This window comes from Eucyclogobius newberryi, unplaced genomic scaffold, assembly GCF_026437365.1.
Source record: "Eucyclogobius newberryi isolate DKJ021-1_F unplaced genomic scaffold, fEucNew1.0.hap1 SCAF_7, whole genome shotgun sequence".
NCBI classification, from domain to species: domain Eukaryota; kingdom Metazoa; phylum Chordata; class Actinopteri; order Gobiiformes; family Gobiidae; genus Eucyclogobius; species Eucyclogobius newberryi.
In genome coordinates, this window is record NW_027316389.1 from 27,241,405 (window position 1) to 27,260,860 (window position 19,456).

General features: G+C 43.6%; 1 pseudogene; it reads right to left on the reverse strand.

The window, feature by feature from the left end:
- Positions 1 to 4,795: 4,795 nt before the first annotated feature.
- Positions 4,796 to 7,752, reverse strand: LOC140348498 (E3 ubiquitin-protein ligase TRIM39-like; annotated as a pseudogene).
- Between the last annotated feature and the right edge of the window lie 11,704 nt (positions 7,753 to 19,456).

The window sequence follows — 19,456 nt, forward strand, 5'->3', positions numbered from 1 at the left end:
AGCACAGAAGACATGATAATTCAGGACCCCAAAGCGCCGTGCATCTTCATCTGAAAGCCACTAACCACTCTATCGAAGACAGTGAGGTGAAGATTCTAAGCAGAGAAAATATGGTTTGAAAGAGGAATTAATGAGGAAATCTTTGTTAAAAAAAGAAAGAAAAAAGAATCCATCCTTAAACATAAACGGGAGGTTTAAATTCAACTCTCTGGCCGTGTATAATACTGTAATACCTGCACAGAGTAGGATAAATATCTGAGTTCCCAGGCTCGATTCGCAGATTGAGAATGACTCTTGGATGAGAGTCAAAACATCTTTTTTTTCTAAAAACAGTCCAGATGACAACAACTGACTCTTTTTCTACGATGGAACTCTCCTGGACAATTAGGGATTACACCGACATTAGGCCACATAGTTACAAAGGTAAACATTTTCACAAGACAAGTCATAAAACAGTTAAATAAACATGACAAACACATTGAAATTATGTACAGTAAATCAATCTTGTGGACAATGTCTGCAATCAGATGATGTTTACTACTCCTGCAGTCTTTAGCAGAGTTTTAGCTTTTGTCTTGGGAAAGAAAATGGCTCTAATCCCAAAGCAGTCATTTTATGGAAATGTTTATTCCAACTAAAAGCATGAAGCCTCTGCGTGTGCCTGAGATGTCATAAATACCTGGGTGGAGTGGTACCATGATACAACCTTACCTTACCTTACCTCCATTCCTGTCACCATGGCAATGTTCGGAGGTCATCTGCATCACGCTACATTTTCAACGACAAAAGTTGAGTTTTCTAACCGTAAAATAGTATTTGTGTTTGTGAAACATCTGCGGATGAAATGAAAACTCATGCGAGTCCAGTAAAACCTGAAACTTTTTTCCTTCATCAAAAACGTCACGTAAATAAACAAATCATGTGAAATCCAGTGTTAAATGTTTTTAGAAAAGCTCTGCCGTCATTCACACGCATCTGAGAGCTTTTACTTTGACAAAAAACACCTAGATTTGTCATATTTTGCAATAAATTAATCAATTCAATCAAAATCAAAAATCAGCAATTATTGAGTTTCTCAAATAATATCACATTTTGTTCCGCTTCAACCATGTGACTTCTCATTAAAGGTGCACTGTGTAACTTTCCTGGTGGAGGGCCTGCTTGTCTTCCGCAGAATGGCATAAAACCTTTCTCCATCTTGTTCAATTACAGGTGTGTGTTTTTCTTCTGTCGCCTCTCCACAGATTTGACCAGTAACTTGGCCTTGTGGCATCACCTGTTTGTCGTCATGGAGACGTCCCATTCATTTGTGACCTGAGATAGTCTGATCTAAAAAAGCACTTAATTTGAGACGTTAACACATTTACTTTCAATAATTGAAAGTCGACCTCTGGGGTCACTGGAGGAATGAAATAAATAAGTATCCGTATATTTTTGAAGAAGATAGGATTGTTTGACATATGGAGGGAAATGAACCCTAGGACACGTCAGTTCTAATCCACATACAATCTATTCCAGAATAGATTACTTTTTGTTCTCAATAAAGACAGATCAAAAAATTACTGATTGCAGATATAAGCACAATAGACCTAAGTGATCATGCTCTTGTCTACGTTTCTGTGGATTTGGAGGAAAGACAAAAAAACACCCTTGAGGGACGAAGTGAGGGATGCAGAGGAGGAGATGGGGACGTGATGGGTCATAGAACGGTCTGAAGGGGCCGAGCCAGCAGCATGAGAGTTTAAACGGGGCAGACTGAGGTGCGCCATGCCGGGGGGGAGTAACTTGGGTGCAGCAGTGGACGTGGATTGGGTGGAGATAGGCAGAATTCATTACCAAACGACAAACGCAAGAAAACATAAGACACAATGAATCATATACAAAAACAACAAATCAAAGCCGTAATAATTAGTTTGGATGCTGAAAAGGCTTTTGATTCTGTTAGCTGGCCGCCTTATTTATTCAAAGTGGTAACAAATTTCAAATAAAAAAATATTGGGGCTCTTTACGATGGTCTAACATCAAGAATTAAAATCAATGGTCATCTGACAGGTCCACTGACTCTGGAAAGGGAAGTCAGGCAGGGCTGTGCCTTGTCAAAAACAATTCATGGTGTTACAATTGATGGGGCAGAACATAAAATTGCCTGCTATCCAGATGATCCATCCATCCATCTTCTTCCGCTTATCCGGGGCCGGGTCGCAGGGGCTGCCGTCTAAGCAGGGACTCCCAGACTTCCTTCTGCTCCGACACTTCCTCCAACTCCTCTGGGGGGATCCCGAGGCCTTCCCAGGCAGAGAGACATAGTCCCTCCAGCGTGTCCTGGGTCTTCCCCGGGGCCTCTTCCCGGTGGGACATGCCTGAAACACCTCCCCAGGGAGGCCCCCAGGAGGCATCCGGAACAGAGGCCTCCTGGGCGTCTACATACATACGTGCATATATTGCCCTGATATTACTCACGGCACATGACGGTATCACAACACGATATTGAAAACCAAGTACGTGCCAGCACCACCGGACAAACTGTCTATAGGCTATGTGCCTATACTTGGCATTTTGAGGTCCATCATAGGCACGTCCTCTACTGTTGTTTGTATCCAGACCAAGCACACTGCAAGGACCATGGATTAAGACAGGTCCTGGAGGATCTGTCATACAGGCAGGGCCTGGTGTTGCCTCATCCATCTTGGCTTACAAGTGCACCTGAAAAAGCAGAAACATTTTATTTGTTTTATTTTACTAGCATCCAACAACTGGATGATCTGATGTTTTCCTACTAATAATGATCCTTTTACTTTTTGTGTTCTTTCAATTCCATATTTCGATATTTTATGGGTGAAATTATAATACTGCAAACAATATTTACTGCACATACATTACGCAATATTGTAATAACGATTGCTACACTTGATTAGTACAGCTGTCCATGTATCTGTTCGTAGGCCTAGTTTGTGCGCAGAGTGCTCACTTTATGCATATTACTGGTTGTAATATTTATACCAAGAAGTTGGTATGGTAGTGTGTAAACTGTAGTTGTGATTCGTAGACCCTTTCATTTTATTTGTCTCTGCTGCACTGTTAGGCCTGTCCCACTACGTCTAGTGCTGACTATTTCATATACTTTTAGTCTATTTATTGGCCTTTTTACGATGATGAGATGAGGCTGTCCATTTTGAAGATTTTTGATTATTTTAGCAATAAAAAGTTGACACACAAACATTGTAATTATGTGTTCAGGTGTCATGAGATTCATAAAACTGAACCGTACACAACAAGTACTTCGGCCCCTAGCGTTCTCGACTCCTGTTTTCAGGTCTGTTTGACAAGTAATTTGCAGTTTCAAACTTATACAGTAAGAGGACCTCGTTATCATTGTATTTCACATAATTTCGTGGGAAATATTCCAGTTTAACACGCACCATTCGGAAAGTCTGTCGATGTCCAGTCGCCATCTCATTCTCGTCTCCTCATCATCATTCTCATCCGCTCTGGCTCCTTCTTCCGCTCCATTTTCATCGTCCGACGAGGCGTCAGGCTCAAACATATGAAGCAGCAGTTGTAGTTAGACCTGTTCAACTTGATGCTGTTCGTCATCTGTTGAAATCCGCTCACTTGACGAGGATTCACTTGTATTTTCGTCGCTATCGCAGTGTACATATCCGCCATGTTGGCTAACCTCCTGGAGTGACGTCACACTTCCGGGTTAGGTGAAGGCAAAAAGACGGAAGCAGCAAAGGAGCGTAATTCTTAAAAAAAAAAAAAATGTATCAATAGTATCTGAATATATTAACACTCGGATACTAACGGCCGACAACGACATGAAAGCACTTACAATTAACTTTTCAGCCCATCTTTAATAAATCAGGTTTTTGTCATGATTTTGATTCTCCAGGTATAATACATGCGTTCTCACTTCCGGCAAATTACCAGTACATCCAGGAACTTGTACCCGCCGCCATTTTGACCGGGTGATGCTTGCAACAGCTGGATAGCACGTCATTTTCTACATCATACTGAGCGCGGCATAGTACTTTACAACCGCACGGCTACTATATTCACCAAAATGCCAAAATACTGCGTTGTTTTTGGATGCAATGTTCGCGTATTGGATAGTCAGAAACTTAGATTGCCAGGTAAAAATTCCCGGGCTTTCAATCAAATAGTCGTAGATACTGGGTCAATCCACATCAGGCCAGTGAGTCGGGCTGTCCTTCCACAAACCCTGCGGCATTCTATAGGGACATTCCGCTTGTATCAGACCAAGGACCTTTTTCTGCCGTCATCGTCTAAAGAATTATAATATTCGTAGCTCATTATGCCGGGCTCAGTATGACATAGAAAATTACGTGCTGTCCAGCTGTTGCAATCGTCACCCGGTCAAAATGGCGGCGGGTACAAGTTCCCGGATGTACTGGTAATTTGCCAGAAGTGAGAACGCATGTATTTTCTATCAAGTTTAAAATGTTTGATAAAATAAGTGCTCCATTGTAGCTGACTGAAACAATTTATTAAAAACAATGGTAATGTTTAAAACTCTATTTTGATTCCACAACGAGGTAAACCCCAGAATGTAATTTTTAAACACAAAATAACAGTAGATTACTTAAGATTTCCATTTGGTCTTAAACTATTTCTGATATAAAACAAGATCATTCTAAAAATGTTTAGGAAAGGTTAATTAAATGTTTTTGGATTTCAGTTTTGATACTATTAAATAAATAATTATCTAATAATAATCTCTTTTTGTCTAATTAGTTAAAAATAAATTTGATCCAAAAGAGTGGCGAAAAAGCTGTTATTTGAGTTTAGGGAAATATGCTGTGTCTCCAGTCTTCCGGTAGTACATCCCGACTCCAGGGTAGAGAGCCTGAGTGAAAGTGGCCTGGACTCTGTGGAGAAGTCTCATGGTAGTTTCAGAGACACTGTAAAACGCCAAAACCCCTGCACTGTGGTCCAGGTAAACCCCGATTCTGGGCGAAACCGGACCTGAGACCTGGGACTGGACTGAATTAGCCTGAAATGAATAACTGTTGATGGATGAAGGACTGGTTTTGTGACAGACTAAAGCCCAGGATTTATCGTTCCAAATACACATTCTTCAGACCTAGCGTCTCTCTTAATATCTCCGTATGAAACTGCTGAATAAAGACACGTCCCGCTCCACTCAACCTCCCAGTAACAGCGGGCCGTCAGACGCTCTGTGCTCAGGACCTGACAATGGTATAGGAATCTGTCTGAACCATAAAAATCATGCTGGGCTTCATTCGTTTGTGTTGCTCTTCTGTTTCCATAAGACAGAGGCAGACTTTGGTAAGCTGTATCTGGGTCCAGAGTGATTTCTATATAATAATATTATATAGAAATCGGCGGATGGCAGAGTGTTCGTCAAGAACTTCAACTGGCAGAAGCATCTGAGTCCCTTCTTCAGACGGCTTCCAAAGATCAAGAGCTATCAGCACTTCAGGTATTTATATTCAAACAAAAAAAAATAGTTAATGAGTGTTTTATGTGAAATAGTTAGCCATTTCTTAAATGTCCTGTTATTTGCTTACAGCTTTGATGCCAAGAGACCAGGTGTGGTGCTTGCGAAAAGTCAATGTGGAGCAGAACCAGTGGAATTTCAGCTACTACGCACTACAGCTGTTCTGCCTCCGGTTGACAATCTCCATGTCCTGGTCCCACCTGGATTGAACATTGACAGGCAGACCTACCTGCATGAAAAAATCAGGCCTTTCTGTGCTGACGAGGCAAAAGACATCACATGCCCAGCGCCGAGAGTCACAGCACAGAAGACGAATGTGCAAAAGAGGCTGCGGACGTAATTGGACTCTGATGGTGTACCTATGATGTCTATTATCTCATATGTTGCAGTTCGTATACCTGGCCCTGGCATCTGTTTATAAGAGTTCTTCTATTGAGGGTGTTTTTTAAACTTCCTATAAATTATCTGTCCTTTCCCCCTGTATCTACTGCGTTGTAACATTAAAGGCTATCTTATCTTATCTTTTGTTGTTTGTGTTGAATCATTCAGTGCACCATTGTTGGTGAATCACCTGTGAATTATGTTTACCGACAAATGCAATGAACCCTATTCTCATTCTGATTCTTTGATTCTATTCAGGGCCTTTTGTAATCCAAGTATTTCCAATTTAATATAGTAACTTCTAATTCTGATTCAAGTCCAGTTACCATCAATAACAACACTCCTCTTGAGTCTTGAGTGACAGCTGTAGGGGGAGGTGGTGTCAGTGTGACAGGGGGGAGGGCTTATCTCAATGAGATGCAAATGAGCCCCCCTGTGACTCTGGGCTCACTCCGGTGAGAAACTTTGAGCCCCGTTTTCTCAGTGAATGGGTTTGAGAGTTGTATACATTCAAATGACCACAACTTACTCAAATATTATCAGATCTACATGAGTGAGACATCATTGGAAAGCTTTGAATTCACACTTTCAGAATGCTCAAAATGTCTCCGGGTAGACATGTAACTGGATTGGCCATGGTCAGTCACATATTGTAAGAAGTCCTCTCTGGAGATGGGTTCAGCTGGTGACAGTAAAACCTGGACTGGACTCGGAGTGAGCTGGAGTTGGTCCCTGAGCGCTGACACAGCTCTGGTCACTTCCTCAAAGTCGCTCTGGGGCCCTGTCTGAATCCTGGCCTGCTCTGTGCTCTGTGTGACTGTGGACAGTGAAGCGTAGAGCTGTAGAAACTGGTTATGATCCGGAGTGAGGGACAGTGTGTCCAGCTCAGAGATGGTCCTCTTCAGCTCAGTCCGATCCTGCTGCAGTTGGTCTTGGAGCTCTTGGACTCGGCTCAGTTGGGTCTGTTCCTGGGAGAGGATGTGCGCCCTCAGTCCAAGGCATTCTCTGTACAGGAGATTGTCCATCTCTGTGAAGCGGTTCCGGCTGCACTGTAATGCTGTCTGGGCAGAGCGGCTGATGCCACAGGCCTCCAATTTGAGCCTCTCCAGGTCTGTCTCTTTGTCCTGGAGGTTCTGGAGAAGCAGGGCCCTCCAGACTGTCAGCTCTGCCTGTTTCTGGGCCCTCTCTGAGACAGAAGACACTATCTCATGGCCCTTGTGCTGGTCCACAGAGCAGAGGTAACAGATGCTCTGCTGGTCGCTGCGGCAGAACATCTCCTTCACTTTGTCGTGTTGGGAGCAGATATTTTCCTGGAGCTTTGTGGGACGGCGCCACCAGCTGGTGTTTCTGAAACGCTGCAGCATCATAATGAGGCTCGAGGCGGCTCTCACAGTATGAAGCCACACACTGCAGACAGGACTGACAGCTTTCAGCTTCCTCCCAGTGCACACTTCACAGGACACATCCTGAGGTCCGGCATAGCAGTGTTCAGCAGGGAGCGCTGTGAGCCTAGTCTTCTTAAGCTGTTCTACTACACCTGCTAACATGATGTCTTTGATGAAGACAGGTCTGGTGCTGAAGCTTTGATGACACTCGGGACAGCTGTAGAGCTGCTTCTCGTCCTCTTGGTCCCAGTGGTGTTGGACACAGTTCCTGCAGTAGCTGTGTAAACAGGGAATAGTGACCGGATCCTTCAGTAGATTCAAACACTCGGGACAGAAAAAGGCTTCTTGGTCGAGTGCTTTCTGCGCCATCTCTCCTGGATCAGAGCGACTGAGAGTTTCACTTTGACACAAATGAAACTTAAGAGTGAGAACAGTGGGGAGAGCCAGGCTGCACCCACAGCTCTGTGTAGATCTGAGGAGAAAGCAGGAAGCGCCGAGCAGCAACACTTTCTGTCAACATGTTTGTATCATCATTTCAGAGGATAGGGGCCTTTAGAAATTGTTTTTGAAAGGAAAATTCAAAGTGAAAACCAACAAATGTCTTAGTTTTGTCTGGTAATAGCCCAACAAACTCAAGTGTCTGGCCGCAGACCTTAGTTCAGAATCCCCTACACCTGCTTTTAATGACGGGTGGCAGCCAACAGAAAAGGTACATCTACCGCCACCTACTGTAGTTGTGCGTCTTCAAAGTATGTTGTTGTTGCTTTTAATGGCGGCTGGCAGCCAACTTCTTTTCTTCTTTGGTGTTTTATGGCAGTTGGTATTACCGCCACCTACTGTAGTTGCTCGTCTTCTTTAGTTGTAGACTCTCTTTAGTGCTGACTTCTTCTTCTTATTTGGTGTTTTATGGAGATTGGTCTCCAAGTGTTACAGTACCACCAGACTTTATTCCAGAGCTGCTGCTGCTGAGTTCTTCTTCTTCTTCTTCTTCTTCTTCTTCTTCTTCTTCTTCTTCTTCTTCTTCTTCTTCTTCTTCTTCTTCTTCTTCTTCTTCTTCTTCTTCTTCTTCTTCTTCTTCTTCTTCTTCTTCTTCTTCTTCTTCTTCTTCTTCTTCTTCTTCTTCTTCTTCTTCTTCTTCTTCTTCTTCTTCTTCTTCTTCTTCTTCTTCTTCTTCTTCTTCTTCTTCTTTCTTCTTCTTCTTCTTCTTCTTCTTCTTCTTCTTCTTCTTTCTTCTTTCTTCTTTCTTCTTCTTCTTGTGAACAATACGGAGTGCGCAATAGATCTTACACTTATGTCCAAGATTAGCATTGAAAGATGTGTGGACAGAGGGACAAAGATCCAAAGGTGGAAATTGGCAGGTGCAGACTGGGAGGCTTTCCAAAGGAAAGCTGATGGCCGTCATATGGTTTTGCAGGAAGGAGGATTGACTCAGGTGGATGAACTAAATAGTGTAACAGTCTCACTCATCACACAGTCAGCGGAAGGCACGATTCCAAAAAGTAATGGTGGTTTTAACCTTTAAAAAGGTTATAAAAGGTTCTTCACACTATGGATGCCCTCATTGAATACAAGAAAGCACATGCAGTTGTGCGAAGAACTAACCTATTGGAGGCAGTACTGTTCCAAAATTGGAAGAGAAACGCGACTCGGTGATGTCTGGGGGATGATTAAGCGCATGAATGAAGTTAAGCGCTGTTATGGGATGCCAGTTCTAATAAAGAATAGTGTTGAAGCAGTCGGCGACATTGACAAAGCTGAACTGTTGGCTTGTACTTTTGTGTCGGTGCAAAGCTCTGACAATCTCTCACCTGCGGCAAAGCAAAGCAGGGATAATACTGGCGCAGAATGTTGAGCTGATTAGGCACCAGCCCTCGACTCAAGGTGATCTTGACCTTCCGTTTAGTTTGTTTGAGCTAAGAAGTGCGCTTTCTAAGGTGAGGCAAATGACTCCAGGTAAAGATGGCATGTGCTATGATATGCCCTCTCATTTAACTGATGACACGCTTTGTCTAATTTTAGGTCTGTTCAACCGCATCTGGGATTCAGAATGTATTCCATTTGCATGGAAACAATTTATTGTGGTACCGATCCTGAAGCCGGGTAAACCCCCGTCTGACCCATCAAGCTATAGACCAATTGCCTTGGTTACCGAGCAGTTGGATTACTTGGAGAGTCCATCTATCTATATATAGATATATGTATACACATATATACATACAGTACATATACATGTTTAACAATCTCTCTTCTTTTCTGTGTCATGTATAGTGTCTAAGGTGTATTAAAAGATGCTGTCCTAAGGAAACCACCTCTCGTCGGTCCAGCCAGCCTGAGTATTTTCCTATAGTAGTTTTGGTGTATTTCCCTTACTACACTGTGGTGCTTTAAAAACACAAGAAATGATGGGGGGTGTTAGTATTTTCAGGACAACAGTTGTGTCAATGATAGTGATAGTAATAGTAAAAAAAGTGAGATTAATGATAACAGTGATAATAGTACTAACAACAGCCACAATGATAATGATGATAATAACGACAACAATACATGTATGTGTTAATAAAATGTTTGTGTGGCAGAGTGGTGGTGGTGTGGGAGTTGAAACAGACAAATACATAAAGTTGGTAGATGATCGAAATGTGTGAAGAGTGGAAGATGGAAAAAGAAGAGAAGGAAATCAGAGCTGTAAAAGGTCAGAGAGCGTTGGATGGGGCAGTGAGAGTGGTTATAGGGGGGAGATGCATATTCCATTGTCGATGAGAAGATTGTTATTAGCTATGATATGTTATTGCGTGTATATCGTGGACATGTGTCTATACTTTACAAAGTGCAATGTGTGTTTTGTATTGTATTAATTGTAAGTTGGCATTTTTGGACATAAGATAAATATTTTTACAGATTTGGGTCCAGAAGTTGGCATCAGGAGCAATTGAAAGATCATTTTCCCATGTTATTGTTGGTAGGCATATGGTCTAAGATGGCTTTGAAATTATTTTGTATATTTTGAAGAAAAGTTTCTTTGGAGAAGAGATATGAATCAAGTCTGATATTATAGGTGGGAGTTCTAAATTTGTTGGTCTGACGTTTATTTTTTCCATAACTGATGATTTGATTTGTAGGTATTTTTAGAAATGATTGCGCCTGATGCCAAACTCCTAGACCAAATGTGGAAATGTTGTTAATATGTAGTTTGTAGTTTTTCCTGGCCGAGAAGGAGGGTCTAAGGCAGGGGTGTCCAAACTTTTTTCACCAAGGGCTGCGTTTTGAAACTTATACGGAGCCGAGGGGCACAAACAAAATGTCGAATGACAAAGTGAATCATTCAAAATGTTGTATTTTACATGTTTTCAATGGGCCTCCACACCTTTTTAATAAGATGTGAAACGTAATATTAGGCGGGTATAATATCAAAATGTTTGAAATTTTTCGATTTTCCAATAAAAAGTACTACTTTTTGTTGTTTGGAAATTGGTCTGAGGGCCACATTTGGCTGTAGTTTGGACAGAGGACAGAGGACTCTGGAACATCGTCTCTCGCCTCCACAGACATTGCTTAATTTGTTTTCACTTTCGCCCTCAGAGGGAACCGTTGTTGTGATTTTGGGCATTACAAAAATGAATTGAATTGAAATGAATTTGTAAAAATATGTTTAATGTGTGTGATACCCTTTTCGGCCCATGAGGGGAGGTTGAGTGTTTATTATTGCTTAAGAAGTCAGGGTTGTTCCAAAGTGGGGTGAAGTTAGATGGGACAAGTGTGGAGTTTGTTACTTGGTGAAATTTCCACCAAGCTGTCAGAGTAGAGGCTATTCAGCATTAAAGCTGTATAGCCTGTATAGCTGTATAGATGTAAAGCTATTTTTAGCCATATAATATCAGATTGGAGGGGTGAGTCCATTTATAAATGTATTGTAGTTGGTTAGCCAATGAGAAATATTGAAAATGTGGTGATTCAAGTCCTCTTTGAGCTTTGTTTTTTTGTAGTTTAATCCTTGGTGTTTTATTTTTCCAATAGAAGTGAGTGATAATGGAGTCTGGTGATTTAAACCAGGTGAGTGTGGGGTGGGTTGGGATCACTGAGAATAAATAGTTTATTTTGGGTAAAATTGCCATCTTTAGTGCAGCTATGCTGCCACTCATGGAGAGGGGAAGGTTGAGCCATCGAAGTAAGTCTTCTTCTATTGTGTCTTTAGCAGTAGTGTGAAGTTGAGTGTTATCAATTCTGACAGCCTGGAGGAAATCTTGATACCGAGGCACGTGATGTGATCAGGGCAGATAGGTGTGGGTGATTGGTGGGATGCCACATCCCATTTGGTTTTATGTAGTGGGAGGATGGATGATTTATTCCAATTAATTGCTTAATCAAACATTTTTGAAAAAGTCTCAATTGTTTTGATTATTTCTTGAATAGATGTTTGAGGTTCTTGTATGAATAGGAGTGTTGTCCTTAGAGAGACATTTTATGGGCTTGTGTTGTTTCAATTGCTTATAGCTGCCTCTAGGGGTTCAATAAAATTGTGAATAGAGACGGAGAGAGTGGACATCCTTGCCTTGTCCCCCTGTGCAGTGTGAAGCTTTGTGACGTTAGTCCATTGGTTGTGACTGTGGTAGATGGGGATGTGTATAGAGTCTTGATCCAGTCAATAAATGACTCTCCAAAGCCAAATCTTTGTAGTGTGGTGAATAGAAATTTCCAGTTGACCCTATCGGAAGCTTTTTCTGCATCTATTGTGGCTATGAGTGTGTCTTTCTGTTGTACTGATAAGTCATGCATTAGATGGTATAATCTGCGGGTGTTGTTGGATGCATGTCGTCCTTTATAAAGCCGGTCTGACCAGGATGAATGATATGTGGCATAATTTGTTCAATTCTATGAGATAGTGCTTTACTGCTCATTTTGTCAACATTTATAAGTGAGATGGGACGGTAATTAGATGTGAGTGTGTGGTCTTTGTTGGGTTTAGGGATGAGTGATACTCGGGCTGTGTTCATGTGGGATGGGAATGCAGCGGTTTGTTTTATTTCTGTTATTGTTCTAGTGAATAATGGGAATGGACCAAACATTCTTATAGAACTCAGCAGGGAAGCCCTATGGTCCTGGTGTTTTATTATTTTGCATTTGCTTCAGAACGGAGTGTAGTTCTTTTTCAGTGATTGGCATTTCGAGAGTGTTGACTTGTTACGAGTTGAGTTTTGGTAGGAGTGTGTTATCGAGGAATTGGTTTATGTCTTCTTGATTTGGGTCCAGATCAGAAGAGTATCATTTTTTTTCTGTATTTCTTTTGATTTGATTAGCCAAATGTTTTCCGGATTTATTACTGTGGTGTGACGGAGTCTGAGAATAAGGATTTGTTTTGTTTTGTTTATTATTTCATTGAGCAAGAATTATTTTTTTTTCTTAGTTCTTTATGGATGGTTTCTGATGGATTATTTGCATGTAAGATTTCTAGTTCTTTTATTTTGTCTTCCAGTTGGACTTCTTTTTCTTTCTTTTTATGGACTGAATATTAAATCCTTTTCTCCTGTAGTACTGCTTTCCATGATTTCCAGAGTATCTATTTACTTTGACAAAAACACCTGGATTTGTCATATTTTGTAATAATAATAATAATAATACATTTTATTTATATAGCGCTTTTCAGTGACCCAAAGACGCTGAACATAATAAAAAAGGGGGGGGGTATTTACAGACAGGGGGGACAACACGTACAATACACATTAATATACAGATAAAATGAACAAGACAGAAGAAGTAGAGAGAAAAAGATGGGGATGTAACAGGGGGTAGAAGAGTAGGCAATGGGGTAGAGGAGGCTAGGGGTAGGGGAGGTCATAGGCTTGGGTGAAGAGGTATGTTTTTAGGCGGGATTTGAATGTTGTGAGTGAGGGAGAGTGGCGGACAGGTTGGGGGAAGGAGTTCCAGAGTCGGGGTGCTGTTCAGGAGAATGCTCTGTCGCCAAAAGTTTTGAGTCGGGATGTTGGTGCAGTCAGGGTGAGAGAGGAGGAGGATCGGAGAGCTCGGGAGGGGCGGTGGGGGATGAGGAGGTCAGACAGGTAGGGGGGGGCAAGGTGGTGAAGAGCTTTGAAGGTGAGGAGGAGTATTTTAAAGTTTATGCGCTGCTTGATGGGGAGCCAATGGAGAGAGCGGAGAACGGGAGTGATGTGATCATGGGACCGGGTGTGGGTGAGGAGGCGGGCAGCGGAGTTTTGGACCATTTGGAGTCTGTGGAGGGAATGGGAGGAGATGCCAGTGAGGAGGGAGTTGCAGTAGTCGAGGCGGGAGGAGATGAAGGCGTGGATGAGGGATTCAGCAGCGGGGAGGGTGAGGCAGTGTCGGATTTTGGCGATGCGGCGGAGGTGGAAGTATGAGGTCTTGACGATGTGGCTGACATGGGGAGTGAAGGAGAGGGTGGGGTCCATGATGACACCGAGATTGCGTACCAGGGTAGAGGGGGTGATGGTCGAGGTGTCGATGCTGAGTGAAAAGGGACCAGTTTTATTGAGAGTGGATTTGGTGCCAATGAGGAGGAGCTCTGTTTTGTCACTGTTCAGTTTGAGGAAGTTGAGAGTGAGCCATGATTTTATTGTAGAGATGCAGGTTTTGATGTGGCTGAGGGGAGGGTTTTGGGTGGATTTGGTGGTGAGGTATATCTGGGTGTCGTCAGCGTAGCAGTGAAAGTCCAGGTTGAGTTGGCGGAGGATGTGACCAAGGGGGAAGATGTAGCAGATGAAGAGGAGGGGGCCGAGGACTGAGCCCTGGGGGACCCCTTGCGTTACTGGGGAGAGGGTGGATGAGTGACCGGAGAGGGAAATGAACTCTTGCCTGTTGGTGAGGTAGGATGTGAGCCAGTCAAGTGCAGAGCCCTCAACACCCAGTTGGCGCAGCCTTTGTAGGAGGATGGAATGGTTTATAGTGTCAAAGGCTGCGCTGAGGTCTAGTAGTAACAGGATGTTGAGGGCCCCGGAGTCTGCAGAGGTGAGGAGATCGTTGAGTACTTTGACCAGGGCTGTTTCAGTGCTGTGAAGTGGGCGGAAGCCAGATTGGAGGGGTTCATAGAGGTTGTTTGACTGGAGGTGGGTGTGAAGTTGGGCGGCGACGATGCGTTCCAGCGTTTTTGAGAGGAACTGCAGGTTGGAGATGGGGCGGTAGTTGGAGAGGTTGGCGGAGTCTAGGGTGGGTTTTTTGAGGATGGGGGTGATGGAGGCCAGTTTGTAGATGGAAGGAACATGGCCGAGGGATAAAGACTGGTTGAAGAGGGTGGTGAGATGGGGGATGAGAGCAGGGAGGCAGGCCTTGGTTAGAGTCGTTGGGAGGGGGTCGAGAGCAGGTGGTGGTTTTGGAAGCGGTGATGAGGTCTATGATATGAGAGGAGTTAACAGAGGAGAAGGTGGTGAGGGGAGGGAAGGGTGGGTGGTCAGGGAGAGGGGGGGGCAGGGGTGGGGGTGGTGATGGAGTTAATGGAGACGGCAGTCATGGAGCTGTTGATTTTGGAAATTTTGTCATTGAAGGCAAGGAGGAAAGAGTTGCAGAGGTCGGGGGAGGAGGGTGGAGTGATGTCCGGTGGCTGGAGCAGCTTGTTGACGGTGGAGAACAGGGTGCGAGGGCTCCGGTGGGAGCTGTTGATGAGGGTGGAGAGGTGGGCAGATTTGGCGGCTTGGAGAGCGTCACGGTAGGAGGAGATGTGTAGTTTGAAAGCTTCGGCGTGGACGGTGAGGCGGGTTCTTTTGAGGAGTCGTTCGAGTTGGCGGCCAGTCTGCTTCATGAGGCGGAGTTCTGGGGTGTACCAGGGGGCGGGGTTGATGTATGAGACGGAGGAGGTTTTCCAGGGGGCTAGGGAGTCAAGGGAGTCGGAGAGGGTGGTGTTGAGCATGACAGCATAGTCGTCGGGGGAAGAGGGGGGGGAGTCAGGGGGGAAAGCAGAGGATATGAGCTGGGAGAGCGTGAGGGGGTTGACTGACTTGATATTGCGGTAGGTGATGGTGCGTTTTTTGGGGTTGTGGGGCGAGGGTAGGGGGGCGGAGAAAAGGATGCAGAGATGATCAGAGAGTGGGAAGGGGTGGGGCTTAGATATGGGTAGGAGAGAGGAACAGACTAAGTCCAGAGTGTGGCCTTTGGTATGGGTAGGAAAGTCAATGTGTTGGGTGAGATGGAAGCAGTCCAGGAGAGAGAGGAAGTCGGATGTCAGTGGGGCGTTGGGGCAGTCAATGTGGATGTTGAAGTCACCAGTGAGTAGGAGGCGGGCAGAGAGAGAGGATGCGATGGTGAGGAGTTCAGACAATTCAGTGAGGAAAGAGGGGTGGGGCTTTGGGGGACGATAGATCAGGATAGCGGTGATAGAGTTGGGGAGGGAGAAGGCGAGGTATTCAAATGATGAGATGGATGGAAGGTTGAGGTTCAGTTCAGTGATGGATGTAGATTTTTTATGAATAACAGCAAGACCTCCCCCACGCCTGGAGAGGCGGGGTTTGGCAGTGTAAGTATAGTTGGAGGGAGTGGATTGGTTGAGAGCATAGAAGTCCAGGGGCTGTTGCCATGTTTCACAGAGGAGAAGCAGATCAATGTTATTGTCCAGTAGCAGTTCAGATATAACAGGTGATTTTGGAGAGGGAGCGGCAGTTCAGAAGTGCAAGGGAGATGGATGGGGGCGCGGAGATGGATGGGAGCGCAGGGGTGGGGGGGCGGAGGTTGGCAGTGCGGCAGGTGGGGGTGACGGGGGGGCGAAAACTAGTCCAGAGTGAGGGGATAGGTGAGCCGTCGTTGGAGTGTTGGTTATGGGAGAGACCAGAGCCCCTGTGGATGTAGCGGGGCCGGCGAAGGATCCTAGCTGAGCTAGCTGCAGAGGCAGCAGCAGCTGGGAGACGGTGGTTATGGTTGAGGAGGTGAAGGTCAGCAGCGGTGTAGGTGAGTAGGCGAGAAGTTGGTGGAGCGGTGGCCTGGAGGCGCGGGAGTGATAGTCCGAGGAGGAGATGGAACGTAGCAGCAGATGAGAGTAATCCAGTTAGTATGTTGGCGGTGGCTAGAAGCTGGTTAACTAGAAGCTGGTGGGCAGAGAGTTGTGAAAAAGCAGCAGTGGACCGGGTGTTGAAGCTGGTGGAGTGAGTGGCGTTGGTTGCCCCAGACCTTGTCTGCACGGCAGGGAGGCCCCGCAATACCATGACGGACCTCAGCAGGTGTTAAGCCAGCTGTTAGCTGGCGGCTAGGGCAGTAGATAGTCCAGGAGTGAGGGAGGAGATGAGTGATGGACGGTGCAGTAATGTCCGATGAAGTTAAGGAACAGGGATGTAGACAGAAGACAACACAGAGACGCGGGAACAAAACAAAACAATGGAAACGACTAACAAAACAAAGACGTTGGGACAGAAGCGGCAGTCCACATACCAGACGCCGGCGTTGCTCTAGCCCAATCAAGACGCATTTGAGTCCAGTTTTGTGACCAGATCGCCCCCGTCTGTGGAGCGGGGAAAGCAGAGAAACGGGGCTGTACCTTGGTTGTATGGGGCTGCTTTTCTCCGGGTGGAGCCGGTGCCCCGCTCTCCGTGTCTGCTCCTGTGGCGGGCTGGGGCCACACCTTCGCCCAGGTACAGACCTCCGGGGCGGTGGGTGCGGGAGCGCGGAGCCGGTGTTCGGGCGTGGAAACGCCGGTGCAGCGGAGGAGAAGCGGTGCCGCGTGCGGCTCGTGGCGGCTCGTGCCGCTCGTGGTGGAGCCGGTGATCGGACGTGGACGTGTTCGGATGTGATAAACTAATCCAAGTTTCTCAAATAATATCACATTTTGTTCCACTTCAACCTTGTGACTTCTCATATTAACTCATTAAAGGTGCACTGTGTAACTTTCCTGGTGGAGGGCCTGCTTGTCTTCTGCAGTATGGCATAAAACCTTTATCCATCTTGCTCAATTACAGGTGTTTTTTTTTTTTTTTTAATACCTACATGCTTCTGTCGCCTCTCCACAGATTTGACAAGTAACTTAATCTTGTGGCATCACCTGTTTGTCGTCATGGTGATGAACGAATTTAAATCCAGAACATTACATTCATTTGTGATCTAGAAAAACACTTAATTTGAGACGTTTAAATTAGAAAGTGAGGTGCCATTCTTAGTTTAGCCACAGGGGGATTTCATTTTGTACGCAAAATGATAAAATCGCAGCGAGGAAAAGATGCAATATTGTCTTAGATTGACTTCAGATTAAAAGCAGCGCCACCAGCAAATATTACATCGATTTATCCAAAGTGTGCTAGAAAATAGTCTATAAAGACACACATTCTGTTCTTATTTTACAACTTTACACTCTATTTTAGTTACTCATTCTGAGACACTCAATTAGGATTCAAACTCAACACAAAACACACTGAATATCTACAGAGAAACACACCCAACAAAAATAGTATCATTGGTGCAGTTTCAGATTAAATAAGAAAATCACTTTTTACATTCTGACAGAGCTTAATACAGTAATATAAGATAACATTACATTACATTACATTACACCAGTGTTAAAAACAGTGTCTGGTGTAAAATATGTAGAGAATATAAGAGTTCAGTTTGAACAGTAATAGTTTGAACAGTAATAGTTTGAACAGTATTTGTTTGAACAGTATTTGTTTGAACAGTAATAGTTTGAACAGTATTTGTTTGAACAGTATTTGTTTGAACAGTATTTGTTTGAACAGTATTTGTTTGAACAGTAATAGTTTGAACAGTGTTTGTTTGAACAGTATTTGTTTGAACAGTAATAGTTTGAACAGTATTTGTTTGAACAGTAATAGTTTGAACAGTATTTGTTTGAACAGTAATAGTTTGAACAGTATTTGTTTGAACAGTATTTGTTTGAACAGTAATAGTTTGAACAGTATTTGTTTGAACAGTATTTGTTTGAACAGTATTTGTTTGAACAGTAATAGTTTGAACAGTGTTTGTTTGAACAGTATTTGTTTGAACAGTAATAGTTTGAACAGTATTTGTTTGAACAGTAATAGTTTGAACAGTATTTGTTTGAACAGTATTTGTTTGAACAGTAATAGTTTGAACAGTATTTGTTTGAACAGTATTTGTTTGAACAGTAATAGTTTGAACAGTATTTGTTTGAACAGTATTTGTTTGAACAGTATTTGTTTGAACAGTAATAGTTTGAGCAGTATTTGTTTGAACAGTATTTGTTTGAACAGTATTTGTTTGAACAGTATTTGTTTGAACAGTATTTGTTTGAACAGTAATAGTTTTAACAGTATTTGTTTGAACAGTAATAGTTTTAACAGTATTTGTTTGAACAGTAATAGTTTGAACAGTAATAGTTTGAACAGTAAGTTTGGACTGGTTTTGTGACAGAATGAGGCCCAAGATTTGTCATTGTTTCCAAAATCTACTTTCATAAGAGTTTCCTTTTCTCTGAATATCTCTGTACGAAACTACTATATCAACACACCGCTCCACTCCACCTCCCAGTAACAGCCTGTCTCTGTTGTTCTCTGCTCAGGACCTGACACCTGTGACTGAATCTGTCTTACTCATAACTGTTGCTCTTCTGTTTCCATCAGACAATCCAGAGACAGTTTGGTGTGAGCTGTGTTTGGGTCCAGGGTGATTTCTGTATAATATTGTCAGAAGTCCTGTATGTGTGTGTGTGTGTGTGTGTGTGTGTGTGTGCGCGTGCGTGCGTGTGTTATTATTTAAGTTCATGTGTTTAAAACGTTTTAAAATGCTAAAAATGTATTTCTCAGTATTTTGCATAAGCATTTCTATATTAGTAGTAATTTTAGTTATAAAATATTACCGTATATTCTACTTCCGGTTTACACGCAACTTCCGGTTCCGTTTTTTTTAAAAGTAAACAGACAGACACATGAAAAAGCCAGCAGTTTGATTGTTATCTGTTGCCATCCACATTGAAGCTCATATAAGGTAAAGCTGCAATTTCAGGAACATGTTGATATATGTCCAGTCTAATGTCCAGTCTAGCACTTTATTTTGCGATACATTCTGCTCGGTTTCTAAGAGCATGTTGTATATATTCTGCAGTTTTCACCATCTGGAGAAGGAAATTAAACGCAAAAAGACATCTCCTGTGGTCCTGGTCCTCCTTCAATGGTTTAACTTGGTGTCACGTCGATGACCTTACAGTGAAAAGGCAGCATTCAACGCTTCATCGTGGTCAAAGTGGGAGCTAGCAACTGGAAGATCTGGAAGAAGCGCATCAGACATTATGTCTTCA